This window comes from Carlito syrichta, unplaced genomic scaffold, assembly GCF_000164805.1.
Source record: "Carlito syrichta isolate Samal-C Ts95f unplaced genomic scaffold, Tarsius_syrichta-2.0.1 Scaffold305678, whole genome shotgun sequence".
Classification (NCBI taxonomy): domain Eukaryota; kingdom Metazoa; phylum Chordata; class Mammalia; order Primates; family Tarsiidae; genus Carlito; species Carlito syrichta.
The window spans coordinates 452,792-476,613 of NW_007249774.1; positions in this window are offsets into that span (position 1 = coordinate 452,792).

Below are 23,822 nucleotides of genomic sequence, written 5' to 3' on the forward strand. Positions count from 1 at the left end.
TGAGCAATTCCATAAATTACCTGTGTGCTGAAACTGTGCACCTGGGAAGAGGCTGTGTGAAGGGTGCACTTGCTCTCACTGTGCCTGTATCTGAGCAGGTGATGGTCCTCGCTGCAGACATTAGCTGTGACTGTGGTGGGCAAGATAACCCCTGCCATGTCTGAAGCCACCACCAACGTGGAAACCAGCAGCACGTCTCCCTGTTTTTCCAGCTCAGAGACGTCTCCTGGTGTCTGCGTCTTCACTTGCTGAGAAATGAGCCGGCGGATTTGATATTATCCGACTTTCTGCAAAGCAAATTTGCAGTTCTAAGAACTGCAGGGAATTTTAATGTCCGATGATGTATGGTGGAAGATTCAACCTGGGATAAGTTTTGGAATGTTAACGTAGGTTTCCCACAGAGATGGTTTATTAATACACGCTCTGGTCTCTGGGATCGCGATTATAAATCAGATTCTATTTAACTCTGTTTAAATTGTGCTGCTGTGTCTGTTCCTATCTTGGTATGGTTTCTAAATCTGCTGAGAAACTTCTTGAAAAATATATAGAAATGAAGTTTCTATGGCAATGCAATTTGTTTTAACCCCAGAAAACTACAAAAGAAATAGGAACCATTCTTAGACCAATCTCTTTCTTTATGTGTTTTCTTTCTCACTGTGGAGTTTTCCCTCAGCTCAGCACAGGATAGAGGGTGAGGGTGTGTGTGAGACCCTAGATGGTTTTGGAAAGGAATCCAGGTGGCTCTCAGCAGAGAACGGACACATCTCTTACCTTTTAAAATAGATGACGACTCATCTCAGAGTCACACAGTGCTCCAAATTTCAATTATTTTAATCAGTGTATCTTTAACTTTTAGCTCCTCTTCCCTATCTCCCCAAAAACCCAGCACCCTATTTCCTAATGTTGGAGAAGTACTGACACCAGTCTGTGGATTTAGTCCCCTAAGAGCTAAGGAACCTTAAGGCTCCACGCTCAATTCCCATCACTCTCACTTCAGGACTGCCGAGTCCTAAGGAAGACTAAAACTCTGAGACCCCATATCTAAACCGCGAGACCCGAGTTCTCCTTGGGGTGCGATGACAGGCAAAAAAAGGAATGAGCTGGTGCCATTTTTTACTAATCTTGTTGTTATTCAAGGCTTCACGGGGCGGGTTTGACAATGTGACAGTAAGGTTCAGATTTGCAAGTACAAAACAAACTTTTAGGTCCGAAGAGGCAAAACAATAAATTCCATCAGACAGTGCTGTCTGTTCTAATCAACCAGAGCAGAGGGAAGTGGTGTGGCTTAGAGTTCTACCTTCTCGGTTGCAGCTTCTCCTCCAGGTGCCATATAAATTAGCCAGTGGAATACTTTCCTTTTCCCAGGAATAGTCTGTGTTAAGTAGCCTGTCCTGACTTGGGGTGGGGGTGAATTTTTCTTTGCTCCGAGGTGATGCTGAGAAGCGAAATCCCGGTCGTGTTGACTGGAAACACACATGACATGTAAAGACCAGGAAACCTTCCTCGTCCTGTGGCCACTGGGGTCATCCTGTGCTCTCTGTTGATGGAAAGGCAATATTTGGGGGAGTTACTGCTTAGACGTCCTCTCTTCCTTCCTGACCTACAAGGAGGCCAAGGAGGATAGGATCAATGAAGACACCTATACTCAATCAGGGAAATGCATTCTTTTCCTTTGGGAATTTGAAGTGTAGAGTGTGGAACCATGAGCTGCTCTTTGAACCTGGAAAGGAATAAAAACATTCTAGCAAGAACTCATGCACAGGATGCACAGGAACTGCTGTGCTTCTTAAAGCAGGCTTCTCCATATTGGGGTTGGAGCTGGCAACCACCACAGCACACATCTTAGGTTGAGGAGGATGGGCTCCCAGAGCAAGCTCACTGACTGTTACTCCAAATGGGGGAGGCAGAGAATGATGGCGATGTCAGCCCTCAGTGACTCCCAGTCCTGTTCTATGCCCGTTTTGTATAGTTTTGGTCCAGGGTGTAGGATGCCAGGATGCTGGGAGGCCAAAAGCTTGTCTTGCTCCATACAGGCACAAACATGAAGTTGGAGCCATTTGTCCACTTGCCTCCCATGCCTGCCTTGGGGCTGCCACCCTCACCTCCACCATGGTCATCCCAGACCCACACATCCACTGGCCCAAGCTTTTACTCAGCAAGCATCCTCTCCTCCAGCAAGTAGTGTGCAGTGCCAGCTAGGAACTCAGCTCAGTGCCTTCACCCCAGCATGAGTGATAGTGTTGGAATCTTAGTCAACCACCGTGCGAACTTACTACGTACTAATCTCTATTTAAATGTATTTGCTCATTTAATACCCAAGTGACTGATGTGGTGAGCACCAGGACTGTCCTAATTTTACATAGGAGAAAACAGACAAGCACTGACTGGCCCAAGGCATTATAGAAAACAAAAGAAAGCATGAAGATACCATGCAGAAATGGCTCGTTTTAAAAATAATACATCGAGTCTCATAGAAACTTTCAAGACAAAGCACTAGGTCTTCTGCTAGACTCAGAATCACCCAACCATGCATTCCTACCCTTGCCAGTCGCCCATATCACTAAGCAATGTGGCATCCAAAACAGAAAATAATCACCGAACATCACATAAACATTTGGGCTCAGGGTAAACCACAAGGTCAGCCAACTGTGTCTTCACCACGCGGAAAAGATTATGCTGCCTTTCCCCTGGCAGCCTGGGCTGAAAATTGCCATTGAAGTTTTAACAACAGTTCAAAAAAAAAGAATGCTTTTATGTTCTTTGTAGTTATCCTGGTTTGTGGTGGCAGACAGAGGACGAGAGAGGCAATAGGAAGCCACTCTGGTCCTCCCTCTTATCAGTCCAATTCGCATTATTGATCTGCACCCAGAATGCTCTTCCCCCTTTTCATCAACTCACTCCTCCCTCCATCAGACATTCACAGGGCAGTATTCCAGATTTTTCAGGAATACAAATGTGATGCAAGATTGCACTGAAACCCTGTTTTCAAGAAGATCACAATCCAGTGAAGAATATGAAAACATCTGTCTAAACAAACACAACACAATGGTTAGTAGGCTGATGCCATGGGACATGTGGTGGAAGCTTTCAGAACAGTGAAGGGTCTCATGCCTGGGAAGTGAGGTTGGTGTGGGCTGTGCAGCAACAGATGGCAAGGGCATGTTTGAATACAGGAGCACCAAGAGCAGTGGCAAATGGATATGAAGGAATAGGACCTGATGGGGCAATGAGGATAATTTCCATTTTGAGGAATCATATGGTATATGACAGGAATAAGTTTGCTTAGATTCTAGCAGCTTTGTCAGGCCGAGAAGGTTAGTTACATTTTCTTCAGTACTTTAAAATTTTTCTGATTTTTTTTGGTGAAAATATTTCCAATGTTTCTTCAGGTTAATTAAATGTAATAATAATAATGGTCTAATCTTAGTCAACATTTTGTGTGTACTTCCTAGGTGTCCACTTCTGTCCTCTCCCCATCAGGTCAATGAATACCATTTATATACACCCCAAATACTCATTTTTGGCTCATGTATTCATTCCTTCATCCATCAGGCATTTGTGGAGGTTCTGTGGTCCACATTGACGAAGAAAGCATCTCCCTAAACAAAACCAACATAAGGGACCAAAGAACTGTGCCATGAGAAATATGGAGGAAGCTTCTGGGACAGAGAGGAATCTCACACCTGGGAAGTAAGGCTGGTGTGGGCTGTGTGGGAGCAGATGCGGCAGTAGCTATAGAATAGAATCTAGAGGATGGAAGCTACTATAATTATTATTACCCTAATAGAGCAGCTTCATATTGTGGGCATGCAGGCAGAAATCCATTCTGTATATCAGTGAGACTGACCCAGACCTTGGCTTAGTGGCAGTTAGCTTAAGCAAAGAAGGTTGTTTATTACTCAGGTAGTCGAGAGGCTAAGAAGCAGACTCCCTCCAGGCGTGGCTGGAATCAGGAGCTCAAACACTGTGCCAGGCATCTGTCTCTCCCTCGCTTCATCCTATGTCCTTGTCTGTTGGTTTTATTATCTGGTAGCTTATCTCTAGAGGGAAGCAAAGATGGGCCCTGGCTGCTCTGAGATTCCATGTTGCTTAGCACTGATGGTCCTGGAAGCAGAGACATGTTTCTTTCACAGTAGCTATATTCAATCTCAACAGGACTCTGATGGATCCGTTTATCATGTCTCTATTCCAGGTCCAGTCCCATGTTCAAGGGGAGAAGGTGCTCTGACTTTGACTAGCTGGCATGGTGTGTGTGATGACCCCAGAGGGTGGAAGAGGATGACCTCTAACAGATCGTATGAAGCCAGCGTGAGATGTTGCAGTCAGAGGCCAGCATGAGTCCATGATGCTTCCATTGTTCAAGATTCACCTCTCCATTCTCCATGTTCCTACAGCACTTTGTGAACTACTGGGCTTTGTACACATCATACTATATGCCAGTTAATTGTGTGTCCATGTATTTTCCCAGCCAGACCATGAGATCCTTAAAGGCAGTACACTTCCTAACTGACCTTGTATCTCTGACTCAGTAGAGTGCCTGCACCATATTAAATACAACACATATTATATGGAAAGTCAGGAGGGCTTAGGAGCAGTAGCTCTGGGATGGAATGTAAAGGATGAATGCAAAAGAAATAAACTGTTCTTAAAGCCCCAGTCTTAGATTCTAGCATTTGAAGAGGTTCTTTAAGGCACAAAGAACTTAGAGAAAACAACAGCAACAACAATAACCCAAAAAACTTGAGGTAACATTATGAAGGTGACAACTAGAGTCACAACTTGGAAAAACTTAGCGAGAGGCTGTGGAGTATCAGGACCTTTGTTTCAGCATTGTGCCAACACAGTGAGAATGGAATCCTTCCAGAAATTTCTACCAGAGGCAGCACTAGCAGTCCGTGAGGCTTATGGAAAACAGTCCATTTCACAGACCCACCTGGGGCAGTGACTCCCTGAGTCCTACTGTGAGTGCTCTGAGATACCTAGAGGTGAGGGCTGTCCCATCACTGCCTCAGCCTCCATGGAGGAGTGAGGATTAGAGCTACCAAATGATGGAATTAGTTATTACCAAAGGTGGGAAGGCATATTGCTTTAAAGGAGTTATCTAGGTTTTATGAAGCTCTTTTTAAACCCCTTGTCAAAATCTGATTTTTTCTATATCTGTATTCATATTGTAGCAGGAAATCTATATTCTAATAAGCTTTCTATTTTAGGGCAGATTTAGAATTACAGATACACACAAAAAATAAGAAAAAAAAGACAAAAAGTCCCCACATATGCCAAGCAGTTTCTCACATTAATAAAATTCTATGCTAAATATGGTATATTTGTCAAAATCAGTAATCAATACTGGTAGATTATTTTGTAACTAAAGTCCATAATTTTTTCAGATTTCCTTAGTTCGTATTTACTGTTAGTTTTTCTAAAGACTCACGATATTTTCCAGGATACCACATCAGATCTCTGTGCTGTCTTAGCTCAGTCTGCCATAACAGAATACCATAGAGTGGATGGCTTGAACAACATAAGTTTATTTTCTCACAGTTCTGGAGGCCAGAAGTCTCAGGTGAAGGTCTAGCAGGGTGGGGTTCTATTGAGAACTATCTTCCTGGCTTGTAGACAGCCACTTGCTCTTTGTATTCTCACATGATAGAGAGGGGGCAAGCTCTCTGGTGTCTCTTCTTAAAGGGATATTAGTCCTGTTAGATGAAGGCTTTAATCTTGTGACTTCATTTAACTGCAGTTACTTCCAGAAAGGTCCTGTCTTTAAATACAGTCATATTGGGGGTTAGGGTTTCATCATATGGGTTGCAGGGAGGACAGAATTCAGTTCATAGCAGAAGCTATGTGTCCATAACCTTCTCGTAGGTATAAGAGTTTTTCAGACTTCTTTTATTTTTGGTCACCTTGAGAGTTTTGAGAAAATTTTTGGTGATCTTGACATTTTATAGAATGTCTCTAAATTGAAATTTGTCTAATTTTTTTTTCATTATTAGACTGTGGTCAGGGGTTTGAGATAGGCACATCACAACAGTAAAGTGCCTTTTCATCATATCTTATCAAGGACACGTACTGTCAACACAACTTCTCACTGCTGGTGTTGATTCGGGTCACCTGGTTGAGGTGGTACTTGATAGGTTGCTGCGTTGTGATGTGATCTTTCCTCTCTCTTTCCAGCCTGTGCTCTTTGGAAGGAAATAACTATGTGCAGCTCCCACACAAAAAATGGGAAGTTAAGTTCCCAACCATTAGGATGGAGTATCTGCATAAGTTATTTGTAACTCTAATGCATAGGAAATTTGTGTATTCCTTTCTATTTATTTAGTTAGTTATTCAATCTTTTTTTATTTTGAGAATGGTTTTAGAAACCAAACTTTGGATCCTAAGTGTGCTCATTGCTACTGAGTGTTAGTCCTTCCAAGTTCTCTTGCCTAACAGACTGTGGAGATATATATGTATACACCAACACTGTACTCACATACACACACACATCATATAATATATAAATGACATTCACTTAAAAGATGGTGTAAATCAAATGAATGTTAGCTTCACCATGTGACAGGCAGGACAGTCAAAGAAAATGGCAGAAACACAGCTGAATGAATGTCACATTACACATTGTTACCATAATTAAATTAAACGTTGAAAAATAATGCATAAATAACATCTCTTAAAATGTGTATACATTTTTTGACACCCCAGTGTTCATAATCAGAAGTGCCTGGACACTGGTGGTAACCAATTTGAGCAGAAGTCAATGTGACTTGTATACATCTTATTGAGTATTACAATTTTAATGCAGCTTTTTCCTTTCTTAAAATGTGTGTACATTTTTTGGTTCTCTCTCTCTCTCTCTCTCTCTGTATTTGTATTCATCTAAACATGAGTTTATACTGATGTCTGCAGCTGTAATTCATTACCATGTAGATAATTCTAACATCCTTTACTTGCTTTTCCCGTAATTTTTCATTTCGACAATGAGACATCTGGCACTCACCATCTGCCATCCATTCACTTAATTATTCAACCTCAGCATACATGTATAATGGCGTCAGAATTGTTAGCTCATACCCCTGAAGGAAAGCAACTTTAACAGCTAGAGAACAGTGCTAGGTGCAGTTCCTTTTGTTTCTAGTCTTATAAACTGTACTCAATTCCAGAGTTGCTTAGGACAACACCTTCTCCTCCAGCACTTTCAGTGAGATTGTATCATACACTTGAAATGCAGTTATATTATTTTGTCACATTCTGCATTATATCTTGATATCCTCCAATATCTTAATTTTAAAAAATTTAAGCCAGGCTCGGTGGCTCAGCCTATAATCCCACGCCTTTGGGAGGCTGAGGTGAGTGGATTGCCTGAGCCCGTGGGTTCGAGACCCGCCTGGGCAGCGAGACCTCATCTCTACAATAAATCAAAAAATCAGCCGGGCGTGGTAGCGCATGCCTGTAATTCCGGCTACTCGGAAGGCCGAGGTGGAAGGATCGCCCGAGCCCGGCAGGTCGAGGCTGCGGTGGCCAGGAACGGCCACTGCACTCCAGTCTGGGCGACAGAGTGAGACTCCAACTCAAAAAAAAAAAAAAAAAATTTGTGTACACCAAGATGCGCTATGGTGCTGTCAAGTAATGACAATTGCAGAATATCACTATAATATCATACAGACTGTTCCACTGCTCTATAAATTCTCCAGGCTCACCTATTCAACCAACCCCCCCAACCCCTGACAATGACAGATCTGTTTATCCATATCTGATATTTGTAGTTTTGCCTTTTCCAGAATATCATATAATTTGAATCATATAGTATGTAGCCTTTGATACTGTGCATTCAAGATGCATCCATGTCTTTGTGTGGCTTGATTTCTCATTATTTATCACAGAGTAGTATTCTATTTAATGGAAATACCACAGCTAATTTATCCATTTACCTATCAATGAACATTCTGGTTATTTTCAGATGGTGATATGAATAGAGTTGCTGTAAACATGTATGCAGGTTTTTATGTGGACATAAGTCTCATATACTTACAAGCATGGGAGGTGGATCGTATGGTAAGACTACATTTAACTCTATAAGAAATTGTAGAGGCCTGGCTCCGTGGTTCAACCTGTAATCACAGCGCTTTGGGAAGCCGAGGTGAATGGATTGCCTGAGCCTGCAGGTTCGAGACATGCCTGGGCAACTTGGCAAGACCTCATCTCTACAATAAATCAAAAATTAGCTGGGCGTGGTAGGGTGCGCCTGTAGTTTCCAGCTACTTGGAAGGCTGAGGCAGAGGGATCGCCGGAGCCCAGCAGGTCAAGGCTGCGGTGACCGGAAGCATGCCACTGCACTCCAGTCTGGGCAACAGAGTGAGACTCCAACTCAAAAAAAAAAAAAAAACAAAGAAATTGTAGACCTGTCTTTCAATGTGGCTAGACCATTTTGCATTCTCACAAATAATGAATGAAAGAGTTCCTGATGCTCTGTACCCTCACCAACAGTTGACATTGTGTGTTTTATTATTTTATTTTAGTCGTTCTAATAGGTGAGGGAACACGCTGATGTGCTACCTGAACACCTGAATATCTAGTGGTGGAATAGAGGTCCGTCTTACTCTACTATAAACTCATCTTAATGTAACTTATTACATCTGTAGTGACCCTATTTCCAAATGAGATCCCATTGTGAATACCTGAGGGTGGTTAGAACCTGAGAACATGAATAGAGGTGGGGGCATATAAATTTGTCCCAGAATAGGCAACAACCTTGGAGTCTGCTAGTGACAACTGTGTTGTCCCGGGGGGAAGGTATTTACATTTGGACAGGACTGGCTTTGTAATTTATGGGGCCCACTGCAAAATGAAAATGTGAGGTTCCCTTGCCTACAGATTCATAACAATGTCAAGTCAGTGTCAGGAAAGATTTAGACCTAGTGTGGGCCCCTCTGAGTTTGGGGCCTTGGTGACTGCTCAGGTTGCCTGCCTGTGAGGAGAGACAAAGTCCTTGAGACAATCATTACCAAGAAAAATGCAGTGGAATGTAAGGAGCAGAAGACAAATTCCAAATTGAACATCCTCTCAGTACCCAGTCAACTTCTCCTTTGTAATTATTACAGATATTCCACTGGAGTACCTTCAAATGAGTTGTGCTGGGTGTGGTACACAGGTATTTGCTAGGGTACTCTTCACACTCTTTTGTTATGTCTACAGTGGTCTATAATGTGTTTGCAAATGACATTCCAGCACACACATCTCTAGCTGACTCGCCCACCCATGCTTCCTCTCACTGTGCAAGTCTCCAGTCTTCTAGTTGAGTCCCTCTCAGTGCACCCACATATGCTTTTGTTGTTGCTGTTGTCTCACTGTTTTCCATCCTTGGCCCTGGACGTTTCCCTCTTTGAAGTGTGTCTGGGTCTTGTTTCTCTTTCATCTCAGCCATATGCTTTCTCGCATGTCCTGGAATAAATAAATCATGCTCACCTCTTTCCCTGAACAGAGGACTATTCACACCCAGGGCAATTGCCCCAGGGCTTGGGTGAGCTCTGAGGTCCTATTGTTTTGTGGGGGGTAATTTTCAACATGCCTGCAAATATTTGCTCCCTTGGGAATTTGGATACAACACGGAATGAGAAGGGCATTCTCAGGCATAACTATGCCAGGCAGAAAGCAAAACTGTTGTTACTAAGAAACTGACCAAGCAGAGAGAAAAAAGCAAAACAAAAAAAACCCTTGTGTGCTCTGCATTCGTGGGATGCAGGGCACATTTCTCTTTATAACCAGCTGTCTGTTGTGGCCACCCCCACTCACTGTCAGGAGGTGCCAATGGGGACATCGGAGTTACATTTGGGGTATGCATGGTATTTAAATTAATTCCATCACATGGAACGTATGCACATGATCTCTCTCCTCTAACTGATAATTACATACCAATTAACTTACTTCCTAGGGTCAGTCTCAGAGTCTAACTGTATTCCTTTCCTTTCTCTAGAGAATCAAATTCATGACAGATTTGCCAAACCTCATTCTTGCCTCTCCTGGAACTCTTAGACGGTTGTTCTACAAAGGATAAATTGGGTGTTAATTTCCTCTGCAATTTCAATGCTACATAAATTTAATGGCTTACAAACACATCCCTCCTGTCCCAAGCTCCCCCTGGAGTTCCCCATGAGATCACCCAGGGGTTCTTAAATTTCACTCCCCATACCTCAAGCTTAGCACTTAGTCTTCCCAAACATTCTCTTCCCACCTTCTCTAAGTGGGCAGATGGCCCAGGTTCCCAAGGCCAGTGCAGTCAGAAGCACCTTCCTACCTCTACCCAGCTCTTCAATCCTGCCAACTCCCACTCCACTCAGCCTCTCCTGACCTGCTTCTGTAATTCATTGTCCTTCCCATGGTCAGATTTGTGTCATTTTTCCTTGAGGGCGAGTTACAATCTCCTAACTGCACCATCAGACTCCATATTCTCCCACCACTGATTCTGCCTCTACGCTCCAGCCAGAAAACTCCTGAAATATCATTTGTGTCCTTGCTTAAATGCCTCTGGGCAGTTTGTTCATTTCTTACAAAGTTAAACATGCATCTGCCACATGACTGAGGCTTTCCACTCCTGGCCAACAGAAATAAAAGACATATGTCCATGTGAAGACTTGCACACAAATGTTCCACCAGCCTTCTCCATTTCAGCCCCCCCCAAAAGAAATAAGCCATATGTCTACACATGGTTGAATGGATAAATAGCTGTGGCACATCAACACAATGGAATACTGCTCAGTAATGTAAAAACAAAAATAAAAATGGGCACACATGATGCCATGACTGAATTGGAATTATCATGTGGAGGGAAGCCTGTCACAGAGCAGTGCCCACAATGCCTCATTCCTTGGAACTTCTGGAAGTGGCAGATCTGATCCATGAGATGGAAGCAGAGCAACTGCTGCCAGAACCTGGGAAAGAGTGGGTTGGACAGGATAGACACAAAAAGGACTTTGGGAGGAAGGGGGACATAATGTGTCTTGATTGTGCCGGTCACACAGGTGTATACTTATGCATTTAGTGATGCACATAGTTTAAATATGGGCATCTACATTGTACAGGAATAGTTAACCTCAAGGAACCCCTTGATCCAGAAATAGAACGCCAGACCCTCTAACACATCTACACAGGCTTAGTTGCCTGGCTCCTCTCTGATGTCCAGACTCCTTCCCTCTGTCCATCTGCTAACAAGTCTACACAGGCTCTGTTGCCTGGCTCCTCCCTGATGTCCAGGCTCCATCCCTCCTTCCATCTCCTAACATGTCTACATAGAATTGGTTGCCTGGCTCCTACCTGATGTCTAGACTCTGCCCTTCCCTCTATCCATTCCCTAATATGTCTACACTGGCATGGTCGTCTGCCTCCTCCCTGAAGTCCAGGCTCCACCCTACTCTCCTTCCATCTCCTAACACAGACACAGTTTCCAGGCTCCTCCCTGATGTCCAGGCTCCATCCCTCCTTCCATCTCCTAACACATCTATACAGGAAGTTACCTGACTCGTCCATGATATCCAGGCTCTGCTCCGCCCTCTGTCCATCCCCTGACACATCTACACAGGCACAGTTACCTGGCTCCTCCCTAATGTCCAGGTTCATTTCCTCTGTCCACCTCCTAACATGTCTATACAGGTTCCCTGGATCTCTCTTGGATTGTTCTTCCCTCTGTCCATCTCCTAACACATCTACAAAGACTCAGTTGCCTGACTCTTCCCTGTTGTCCAGGCTCTGCCCTTCCCTTCCTTCTGTCCATCTCCTAACATGTCTACACAGGCATGGTTTCCTGGCTCTTCCTTGATGTCTAGGCTCTGGCCTTGTCTCTTTTTATCACTTTCCCAAAACACAGTTCTAAGAACAAGCCATGCTGGGTGTCCTTTTTTTGCCTTTGTGGGGTTCTTTCCTCTGCCAGGACAGCCTTCTGTCCTTTCGTCTGACCATTCCCTGTGCATCCTTGGGTGTCCATCTGAGCATCATCTCCTGGGGGAAGCTGTCTTGCACCTGAGCCCCAAAGCCTGTGTGAGGCAGTTTTGCAGTCCTGAATCCTACCACCCCACTGTCGGTAGTGCTCTATATCACATGCTTGCTGGACTGGGAGCCTTGATAAGGAGGGGCTGTGTCCTTCTCCCTTTTGTACCCTCAAGTCCAAGGCACTGCCTGACCTGAAGCAATGGTCCTTCCTTATTTTCTCAAGGAATGAGTGGATGCAATGACAGAAGGCCTATGAACCCATTAGGCAAGGGACAAGCCATGCTTATGGCCTTGTGAAACTGTCACTGCCCGTGACCTGATAACCGCTGCCCTAAAGGACTGCCTTGGCTTTCCTGTCCAGGAAATTCTGATGTTGTGATGCTAGTGTGCTGTGCCCTCCTCTGTACAGATGCATCTCAAAGACCTCCTCTGAAAACCCTCCTGGCTTAGTGTCAGTTTGGTCTCTTCATGTGGAACCAACATCTTGACTGTGCCTTGAGACCTGTGCAGGTCACTGGACTCCCAGGTGAGGGTTCCTGCAAGCCTCCAGCCTACGGAGTGTGACTGTGTCTGCTCAACAACTCAGGTTGTGTGGCAGCCCAGGAGAACAGGGGCTTTCTAGGAAGTGAAGCCAGACAAAGCCTGTTCAGCCAGATCAGTGAAAGAAAGCAGCCCAACCTCGCCTGTCCACACCTGGGGCTTGATAGTTGAGCCTCGTGGCAGGATTCTCGGCAGGAAGAAATAGAACAGTGTGTCTCTGGTCAGACACCCAAGGACAGAGACAAATGCTACAGAAGCTGACTGGGCTCTTGAGGCAGGACGAGGTTTTTCCTTCATTTTCTGAATTTCTTTAATGTGATCTCTAATACAAAGTTTTTAAATTTTTCATGACAAAAAACATAAAAAATTTAAATTAAAACCATTAAGAGGAATCTTCTCATAAACAAATGCCTGGACCCCCAAGCCCCCATGTAGTGGATGTGTGCACCTCATTCTCCACATCCCTGGGTCATCTGGTCAGAACAGTCGCAGCTCCAATTAGAGCTGAAACAGTTTTGGAGTGGACTCCAGAAGCTGTGGAGTTTGTTTGAGAGGCAGGTGCCAGGGCTTGTGGGTGCCCCGAATGCTCATTTTGGGTCGTATTAGCTTGAATTTTTTATGTTTGCCCTCATGAAAAATTAAGCCAGAACATTCTTACCCTTTAGCAATGCTCTTTATCAGCAGAATTGATAAAGAAACTGAGTTCCGAGGAGTCAAGAGGCACTTATAATGCGTCAGATACTGAAGGTAAGAGGATACCAAATCCCTCATGTATGCTGGCTCTGGTCAGTGACTGAGTGACTGATGTCAGCACGGGCATCCACCCCACAGAGGAGGTTGGCTATGGATGAGTTGGAGCCCATGAGAATGATCCAAACTGTAATCCTTGCCGTTCTTTCAGCTGTGTGCCAGGGAAGGGCTGAGTCCTCGCCCAACCCGGGCTTCATCAGATAAGTCCTCCTCATGCCCACATGAAGATTCTACATCAGCATGGGGCTGTTTCTACTCCAACACAAGAAAAGGATGGTCATTTCCTTTCAGTGGACAATAGACCAGTTCCTCTCTGTGGCTTCCTAAAAATTTGTTCATCCCAATCCCCAGAACCTGTGAATATGTCACTTGCATGGCACAGTGTAGTCCCTTGGTGAGTTTTTCTCCATTCCACTTGAGCTCCCTGGGGACCAGACTATGTCCCATCTGCATTGTTACTTACCCCAACCTAAATTGGCACACAGAAGGATTCTATATTGATTAGAAAATACATACCATTATAATGAGTTATAATTTCTGTTCATCCCATCAAAAATAAGTAAACAGAAGGGCTCAATCAGAAGAGTGTGGTGGAAGCTGGCACTGTGTTCAAGGCTGCACCAAAAGGGAATTTGGGCTTCTTTCCTGGTGAGGCACTTCTCAGAGGTTTATACACCCAGGAATATGTGGGCTTTTCCCCAAGGCACACAGGTGATGTTCTGAAGATGAAGTGCTTGAACATGAAGAACTGATGGCATTACGCCTGGTGTCTGTGCTAAAACACTCAGGCATGTTGTCACTAAAATAGCTCAGGTTGATAGAGGTTTGTTCTTCTCCCAGAGTGACTGGGGATCTCCAGGGCTTTGAAAAGATGAAGTGATGTTTAGACATATCGACATATCACAGAAGGTGTATGTGTGTTTTAATGTAGAAGAAAGAAGAAATGAAAAGGAAGGGGAAGATGGTGAATGGAGGAGAGTCAGTTAATTTCAATTTTGGTTACCTGAAATTTGTGACGTGGGTTGGGAGGAAAGTTCTCTCTTCCTTGTTAAAGGTTCAACCAAAGAATTGTGAATCGGAGGTGACTGTAGAAAAAAAATGTACGTTGACTTCTGTAGAAGAACAAATTGTTTTTAAGGTCACTGTGTTCTTAAATAGATGGTAGCAGAACAAATAAGACTTCTATTCCTGGCACTTTTCCTTAGTTGTTATGCAAGTTTGACATATTTACTCAAAAGGATAATGAAATAACATACATCTAAAAGCATTTTATAATGTGGATTTTTTGCTAATTAACACTGATGATCTCCTAACTTACTGAAGTTTCATAGAATGAATACTTTCTTCAAAGAATTCTGTAAATTTAGACATGTAGTGGCAGTGGGACTCTGGAGAAAGCCCTCACAGCTGTCACAAGCATGACTGATGTGAAGATGAACTTGGACTTCTCCAAAAGTTTTAGGGAGGAAGAAGGGGAGAAAGGAAGAAAAAAATATGAAGATGACCGGAAAGTCAGGTAGACATCGGCACGGTTCTCAGCCCCATCACTTCCTCAAGCTGTGAGCTTGGTCATGTTTCCTAAACACCGTCTCCAAATGTGTTCCAGAGGAGTGCTGAGGGAGTTGTCATGCTGCAGGAGGATGATGAGGGTGAGCCAGTGGACTCGCTGCTGTGCCCGCTTTGCAGAGGAGTTACAGACTCATGGCGTTCGAGCACAGGACAGTGACCAGGGACAACACTTGAAGCCAAGAGTTGGGATCACACATGTATTTTGAAAATTGTGGCATAGTCTTGTCTTATAGGTGTTGTTTGAGATGGTTTTGAATGGTATCCCAACTCTTCCTGGTCCTGCTACTAGGATGTGACCTCCTCCAATGCTGTTCTCAGTAGGATGACGCCAAAGGCTGCTCTGCATCTCAAGGTCACACACAGTGTCCATGAGCTCCCTCACCATTGTGGTGACCAGTCGCACCAGCTGGAGTATAATACACAACTGCTTATGCATGTGTACTATACAACTGTTCTGTAAATGTCTAGAAATTCAAATGTTTCCAGATTCAGTGTAGGAAGAAATGTGTTTCAGTGGATGCTTTTATTCTCACAGCACTAGTGTCAGAAGCACATGCATAATGTAAAAACTATATATTTTCAATTATTGTGAATTCCCAAACAAGATACTTTTTTATTTATTTATTTTTTTAGTGAGTGTTAAATGCAACCAGGTAATCATTAAAATCTTATTTTGTGTTGACATTTCCTTCAGCTCTGAAACTAAGTTAAATATTCTTAGTAGTAAAGTGGTAAATGAGACCTCCTGGGAAAAGTGTTTAAAAAGAAAAAGATTTAAGCAGATTTTCCAGTCAAGAAAAAACAAAAAAAGTAAAGAACGGGGGAAACAAAAGAGTTTCAATTTTACCACTTGTTTTGGAATCAAAGTCATGGTCAATATCCTACTGAGATGAAAATTATTCCAAGTCGGAAGTACAGGGATGAGAACCTGTGTTTCTGTGAAATGTATTGACATTGTGATTTTACTAATACACGTTAATATCTAACCAAAATTGATGACATAACCAGAAGCATTGGGCAGTGTTACCTAAAATATCAGATACACACTCTTATGTGATCTCATCATTACAAAATTAATTCAGATCTGTGTAGGATGTTTGGAAATGCCTTCCAGAAGTAACAAAACTGACAGTCTGATAAGTCATATTTTAGTGACACCTTAGTGAAAAGTCAGAAGAAATCAGCTTGATCTTTGTAGATGAATAGTTCAATGTTCAAACTCCTTCTAGCCTTAGGATTTTATGTCTGCAAAAATATCACATAACAATTGGGAATGCTGAGATGTGTCAGGGCTCACAGTTCCCTGGTTAGAATAATTGATTTCTCATTAAATTCCTATATGTACAATTGTTACTTCTTTCAAGTCAAATTTCAGACCCTGCATCTGACTTTCCAAAACTGTTCTTAAAATGTCTAGAAAACTGAGAAAGTTTAATGCATCTTCAACTTAGAGAGTTAAGAACCACATTAAACATTAGAATGACATCCAATGGCAAGTCCCTGACTACTCTTGATGTTTGCAGGGTGGCTGGTGTTGCGGAGCACATCACTTTGGAGCTGTTTTGTGGATCCAGGTGAGGAAAAAGGGGACTCATAAACCCTTCCCGTCAGGAGCTGTGTCTCTACCACACCTGACAACCACACATATCTGCATATGATACAGATGTGATGACAAACACCAGTTACATGTCCAGATGGCAGGTACCCACTCCCCCTTTTCCTCTTCTCATCTAGGTGTTTTGGTGATAAAAATAGCTGGCCAGCTTTATCCAAGCAACTTTTCCACTCTTTCAAGGTTCCATGTAGTTTTTCTTTGTCTACCCCATTCTAGAAGTTTCTGCTGCATTTTGCCACATCACAACTGGTGAGGGTCTGCAGCCAGGCTCCCCGGTTGAGTTCCAGGTCTGAGTCTTCCTGACTGTGGCACCTGGGAAGTCGCTTAACAGTTCAGTGTCTGTGTTTCCTCATCTGAGAAGTGCAGGTTTGAGCAGAATCTACCGCCCTGGATTCTGATCAAAATGAAGTGAATTCATCCCTACAAATGACTTAGAACCATGCATGGCCCACAGAATGTGCTCAGTAGGTGATGGCTGTTTATCACTATTGCTGTTGTAACCGCTGGAGTGTGTGGTTCCTGTTTGCTGTTTTGCTGCTTCTGCAGTTCTCTGCAGGTTGATGATCAAAGCAATTGAATAAGAAACTTTTCTCACCTCACTTGTCATCAGAATTTGAGACAAATTCCATGTCATTGTGGAAGGAGATTATGGCAGCAACAATGCTAATACCGGATGGCCAAATACTTCCCAATTCGATAGATGAGCATCAGGCAGAATCTTTTGGCTGAAGAAAGGTGCCATGAGGAATGGTGGCTTCAGAGTTAAGGACTGGACTTCAGTGAAGGTTCAGAAGTGTTGGCCTTTGGCTTTTATAGCTGTGAAGTTTTCTAATCACATTTATAGAATCTCTTAAGTGTTCTGGACGTCCCTTGTGTCTTCCAGTACCAGACTGAGTGGAACTGATACATTCAACAATTTGTCCATTCTGTTCACTCATTTATTCAATCAGTGTTTGCAGACCACCTCATGCAGAGAGGTGCATGGATAATAACCTCAGGTCTGCTAGGAAGGGCCTGTGTTCCAGGCCTCCGTGCAGCAGTCAGATAAGAAGGGGTCGCCCTGACAGCTGCTGTTGTGTCTGAGAAGGTGCACTCAGTAAAAGAAGTGGAACAGAGAGTGTGCCGCAGTGTGGTGGGTGTTAGTGAGATGAGATGGCTGGAAGAGGCAGTTAGGGAAATGTCACCGGAGGGGAAGGATTCAACTGAAACTGGAATGATTAAAGGAAACTCCTCCTAGAGATGAGGGGGGGCATTTCCAGGCAGTGGGATAGCAAGCGCAGGGTGCTATGTGTGTGTTTTGTCTGTGTGTGTTCTGTGTCCATGTGTTATATCATCTGTACATGTTATATGTGTTTATGCTGTCTGCATGTGTTCTGTATGTGTTGTGCTTATATGTTTATGTGTTGTATCTGTGTGTTTTTGTGTGTTTGTGTGTGTTTCACATGTTTGAATGTTTGACTATTGTGTTTTCTGTGTTTGTTTTCTGTGTTGTGTTTCTGTGCTCCATGTATTTGTATGCTGTGGCTTTATGTTTGTATGATGTATGTGTTTGCTCTCTGTGTTTATGTATGTGACTGTGTCTTCTGTGTTTGCATGCTGTGTCTGTGTATGTCTATATCGAGTGTTCGTGTGTTTGTGCATTAAGTCTGTGAGTGTTTGTATGTTATGTCTGTGTGTGCTCTGTGTGTTTGTATGCTATGTGTTTGTATACTCTGTGTATTAGTGTGCTGTGCCTGTGTGTGTCCTATGTATGTTTATATTATATGTTTGAGTGTCTGTGCAATGTGTCTGTGAGTGTTTGTATGTTCTGTGTATGTGCTCTGTGTGTTAGTGTGCTGTGTCTGTGTGCAGGTGAAGAGCAGCAACTGGGACTAGGCCTGTGTCCAGAGCTTTGACTGTCCCACAGGGTGACCTTTAAGCCCCTCCCAGGAATCCAGCTAGGAGCAGACCCAGCTCTTATTTGGGGCAGCCAGGTTGTAAGAGTCAGGGTCTGCGTGGTCCAGGAACACTCAGGGCAGCTGGCAGGAATGGAAGTGGCTCAGAAAAAGTCACCCACCAGCCTTCCCAATAGTCACATGTTCCCACGCATGCTTGCACACACACACGTGAACACACACCAGCACCAAACCCAGGTGACTGTCCCGTCACTTTGCCTCTGCTGGCTGCATACCTGAGGTTCATGGGCTTAGCCACTATCGAAGACCACCAGATGCCCACAAGAGAAGTCTCATCTCAAGTGGGTCTGCTGACCCAGAGCCTCCTGGTGTCGTCAGGTGAGGTGTTCTGCTCTCACACCTTCCTTGTAATGGTTGCTGTTTGCTTCATTATCTTATCCTCTTATTGGTTGATACTGGTGTAAGAAAAAACTCTTGACACAGACACACAAAATTCATGCCCCCCTTTCTAAATACATACACAATAATTACAATAGTTTCAGAGTTGATTTTCTAATAGATTACCTACAAATCTAAAATGTTTACACAGTCAACATTTTTCTTGTTTAATGCATAACTAACATACCAGGAAAAGGTGATAGCATAGTGTTGACAGAGGGAGCCTTGTATTTTTCCTGGTATTAGACAACCTGACTCTAATAGGTGTAAATCTAAATAATGTTTTGAGAGAGCTGGTTTTAACACATTGAAAAATTTGACTTCTTTTTCTGTTTCACTGAATGCCCTTGTCAGTGATGGATATCTAATTTTGTCAAGTTTTTTTTTTTTTTCATTTGCCACGATTGCAGCCTTGCTGTCCTCAGGCTCATGAATATAATGATTACGTAAGTATGTTTCTTGTTGGTAACTTATAGATATGACTTCATATTTTAAATGAAGTCTATTGGTCAATGTGTGTTGGCTGCAGTTTAATACTTAATGAAACTAATGGATATTTTATAAATGAATTTTGCATTTTTACTCATAAATGAGATTTCACTGAATTTTCCCTTTTCTTGCCTTATCATTATCCTGTTTTAGTTTCAGAGTTGTTCTAACCTTGTAAAATTAATTGGAAATATATTTGTATATTTTGCATTCTTGTGAATGGATAAATTATATGCTTCTTTAAAGCTTGACAGCACTTCCTTGCAATTGCACGGGGACCCTGTGAAATCTCTAGGAGTCAGAAATGGCACAACATATGGTTATGGGTGGTGAGATTCAGCAGTGGGTTTGGTGCCTTTTTGTGTCCCCTCATTAGTTGCAAATGGTCTCTGATTGTGTCCATGCTCCAGGGAAGAGGGTCCTGGATCTGCCACTCAGCAGCCGTGCTCAGTGCTTTTTTGGCAGCATCGCTTGAGGAAACCATGATGACAAGAACCACGTATGCCCCTGAGGACCCAGTGCGTTACTGAAAATTTAAGTTCTGAAAGAGAAAGCAAGAAAACGAGGCATCACTTAGTTCGGGGCTGCAGAATTGGTTTCGGATGCAGATACTGGGCTGCAGCTCCCGAAGATGGTGTCTGCAGGAGAGGAGAGCAGGTGGGTGAGAGGGGCTCTGGCTTCCTGGACAATTTGTATCTCTGGTTTTTCTGGGACTGAGTGTAAAAGTCCTGCTGCTCCCATTCTTACCTTGCTCCCTTCTCCCTCAAACTCCACTTGTTTAATCTTGGCCTGGGAATATTCCCAGCAGAGAAGGGCAGGCCTTCTCTAATTGCACTGAGACTCCAGGTTTGGCTGGAGGATTGGTTGTGATGGACTGAGATTCGTTCAATATCGGGGTTCCAGGAAGATCCCCTAGAGATACCAAGTGACGAGTTCTTCATTTAGGAGGAAAGTTCAGAGAGACAGGGGAGACTCGCCAGGGCCAAGTGAATTAAAGTCAGATACTGGCCTTGAACTCTGTAGTTTATGTCACTCAAATAACGCTGGCTTCTTTTCCTTTTCTTTTTCCATTTTGTTTTTGCTTTGCGTTGAAGAATCTTTTAACTCGAGATTTTAAAACAAATACATTTGGAAAATAACAGAATCTTTTCCCCAGGGTAATTTTCCATCTTGCTTTTCTTGTTTACGTATTTACTACTATTTTAACCTCCTAACCTCGCATCAGGCTTTCCGAGCATGTAGGCAATAACTGATGCACTTATCCTCAATTTGATGTTTTCTCTCTTTCATCTCGGGGAAACTCACATATACTTTCTGACTTTTTTCGTTTTTGCTGCCAAGACCTTTAACTGCCATTTACGACATGATTACAAAGAGCTTTGGCCTTAAGTGTTGTGCGTACTTGAACTTCTTTAACTACACAATTGATACATGTAAGCATTCTCATGACAGTCAATTTACACGTTGCAAATGCACACTGGGTGACAGGAGTGAGTTCTTCGAGTATCCCCCTCATAGCACCCTTTCCTTCTTGGGGGAGTTGTCTAACCTTGGAGAGCTTAGGGTGTGCTTCATAGACTTGAACCATGAATTCCTCTAGATATGGGCACATGTGCACATACAGAGGGTGGCAAAAAATACATAGATTTAAAAAAGGAAGATAACTGTATTAAAATTGCAATATTCAATATATACTGATAACAAAAGATCCATACAAGTCACATTTAACTTCTGCAGTTATAAGAGGTGCTCAAAGTGGTTACCATCAGGGTCCAGACACTTCTGATTGCAGCGAAGTAAAAGTAATCCATAGATAGTATCACTTACAATGTATATTTTTTGGCACTCCTGGTATACTTTCCTTATTTTATATGTAATTAGGAATCAAGATCTTTCAATCTTTGGTAATGTGTTGGTACTAAAGATCAATGATTCTCAACAGGGAGGAATTCTGCCCCTTCCCAGGTGCGCTGTGTGGGTGGTACTTGCTACTGGCATCTGGTGGGCAGAGATCAGGGATGCTGCTGAAAATCCTAAGTCCAGTTCCCACAGCAGAGAATGGTCCAGCAGAGCAGAGGCTGAGAAGCCTTGGGCTGGCTCCACCTCTCACCTTGGGGGCAAGTGGTGCCCACGGAGGGATCATGGGTGACAGGCCCCCAGAAGCACCCAGGTGGCATGTCAGTGTGCAGGGCCACCACTGCGGGGAGCACTAGGAACACTGTCTTTGGGATGTTAGAGGTCAAGCATTTGGCGAGGCCAAGCTCCCTGCTGACAGCAGACGCAGACATACCACGTTGTCACATGATTCTGCATGGGGTATGCTCTGCTCCCTGGGATTTCTTTCCCATTCTTGTGTCAGAATATCCCTACCCTTGTTTCAAGTCTTCTTTCAAGAACTTGTCCTTTGAAATCTTCCCCTAAGACCCAGACAGAGCCGTTATTCTGGCCCTGTGTGTGTTCCAAGCATGCAGTGCCTCCCAGAACACAGTCTTCATGAGGAAAGAACCACCAGTTTTTCATTATGCCCAGTCTTTAGCACACACTTGACACAACAGCAAGCGCTCAAAAAAGGTTTGTTGATTGAATAAGTGAATGAACATGTGTTAGCATTAAATCATAAAAGCAATTATTTAAGTATGTCATGTCATCTTCATTTGACAAGGACATTGGATAGGGGCTGCTTTTTATTTTTATATCCCCAGTGTCTATCACAGTACTCTGCACATACCAGCATGAATAAAGGAATGAGTGTGGTTGCCTGGCTAACTGAATGAATGAATGAAGTGTAGCACCCTATCTGATCTATAGCCCATCCAAGGCAATTTTCCCCTTTAATAAACATTTTGGTATTCAGAGCTCCCCACCACTCCTACAGTGAATACATTGGGTAGCTATTGCTGAGCAACTATTTATCCCCAAAGCTTAGAGGCTGAAATCAACACGTATTTGTATCTTTTGGTTTCTATGGGCTGGGAATCAGGGTGTGGCTGAGCTGTGTGGTCTTGGCTAAGGGTCTCTTATGAGGCTACATCCAGGTATTGCTGGGCCTGTAGTCACCTCAAGACTGGGGTGGGGTCCACTTGGAAGTTCACTTACATGACTGTGGCCAGGCCTTTGTTCCTGACCATGCAAGCCTGTCTGTGAGGCTGCCTCAGGATGTGGCAGGCATCCGCCAGACAGGGCATGAGAGGGTGCCCAGATAGAAGCCACAGTTTTCTGGCGACCCAGTTTCAGAAGCACCATCCTATCCCTCCGTCCATATTCCATTCATTAGAAGCCAGTCTCTAGGCACAACCCAGACTTGAGGAGAGGTCACTCTAGGGTGTGGATCCCAGGAGGCTGGCTCACTAGGACAACCCTAGAGATTGAACTGCCTACCATTGTGGCAGCAAATTGGCATTTGTTTATTTGAATCAAGTGATTCTTGAGTTATTTTATTGCCTCAACAATTCTCTTAGTCTGTTTATTTAAAATGTGCCTAGAAAGTATAAGCTGTATTAGTCCGTTTTGTACTGCCATAAAGAAATATCTGAGACTGAGTAATTAATTTTTTTATTTTTTATTTTTTGATCTTAAGTGTTAACACATGCTTTATTTAATTTTCATTTCACTTACTTTTCTTTTTTTTTTTTTTGAGTTGGAGTCTCACTCTGTTGCCCAGACTGGAGTGCAGTGGCCGCTCCCGGCCACCGCAGCCTCGACCTGCTGGGCTCCGGCGATCCTTCCGCCTCAGCCTTCTGAGTAGCTGGAACTACACGCATGCGCTACCACGCCCGGCTGATTTTTTTTTTTTTTTTAATTTATTGTAGAGATGAGGTCTCGCTGCCCAGGCGGGTCTTGAACCCGCTGGCTCACGTAATCCACTCACCTCAGCCTACCAAAGGCGCGGGATTACAGGCTGAGCCACCGAGCCCAGCTTACTTTTCTTTTTTTAATCAATATTTTTTATTATGATATTGTGGGGTACAGTTAAGGGTTAGGTATACAAATATGCTTCCTTCAGGCACCCTTGTTGATAAGAGTTGTCTCCCCATCCCCAGACAGATATTTACTACCGTTAATCCCATCTCCCTTCCCCTCCCCCCCATGGTTTCCCACCACTGTCAGTCATTTCCTTTAGTATTACATTGGATGTTCAAGGTCCACTATATGAGTGAGAACATGTGATACTCAGATCTTTGTTTCTGTGAGCGGTCACTCAGTATTATAGACTCTAGTTCCATCCAGTTGCTGCAAAATTCATGATTTTGTTATTTTTTATGACTGTGTAGTATTCCATTTTGTATATGTACCACATTTTTTTAAATCCAGTCCTCTTTTGATGGACAGCGTGGTTGCTTCCAGGTTCTTGCTATTGTGAACAATGCTGTGATAAACATACATGTGCAGGTATCTTTTTTATAGAGTAATTTGAGTTCTTCAGAGTATATTCCCAGTAAGGGGATTGCGGGGTCATATGGAAGGTCAATATTTAGAGCTTTTAGGAATCGCCATACTGTTTTCCACAGAGGTTGTTCTAGTTTGCACTCCCACCAACAGTGTAGAAG